The sequence below is a fragment of the Nannospalax galili genome, unplaced genomic scaffold (assembly GCF_000622305.1).
Source record: "Nannospalax galili isolate Female #2095 unplaced genomic scaffold, S.galili_v1.0 scaffold1328, whole genome shotgun sequence".
Classification (NCBI taxonomy): domain Eukaryota; kingdom Metazoa; phylum Chordata; class Mammalia; order Rodentia; family Spalacidae; genus Nannospalax; species Nannospalax galili.
Window position 1 is genome coordinate 759,830 of NW_008358795.1, and position 586 is coordinate 760,415.

Sequence of the window (586 nt, forward strand, 5' to 3'; positions counted from 1 at the left end):
ATTGTTTTAAAAATTAAAAGCGCAGACCTGAGTTTAGGTCGGCACTACAGAAGCGCTTATCTAGAATAAGGAGGTCCTGGATATCCCGCTTAGCATATCCAGCCACCCTGCAACATTTCCCCCTCTTTCCACACCTTCTAAGAAGAGCCTTCTCTTTCCCTAATTAGCTTTCCCGAATTCCTATCTCCGTGACAGTCCCAACATCCACCCTGTTCCCATACTAGAAATCTGGGCTGTCTCCCAAATTACTTTCTTCATGCACTTGGGTTTTTTGATTTGCCCAATGAATATCTCTAGTATCTGTTTCCTCCTCTCCACCCCCACTGACTCAGCACCAGGCTTGTCTTTTTGGAGCTCTCCTTGTTCACTGACAGAGTATTATTAGTCTTCTTGTGTACATCCCCTCCACCAGAGTCCATCCCACACAGAACAGCTGAAGACTTTTTTGTTTTTCTTTTTTTGCCTTTTTGAGATAGGGTCTCCCTGCAGCCTCAGCTGACCTGGAACTCACTATGCAGATGAGGCTAGCCTTGTTCTCACAGAGATCCGCCTGCCTCTGCCTCCTGAGTGCTGGGACTACAGGCAT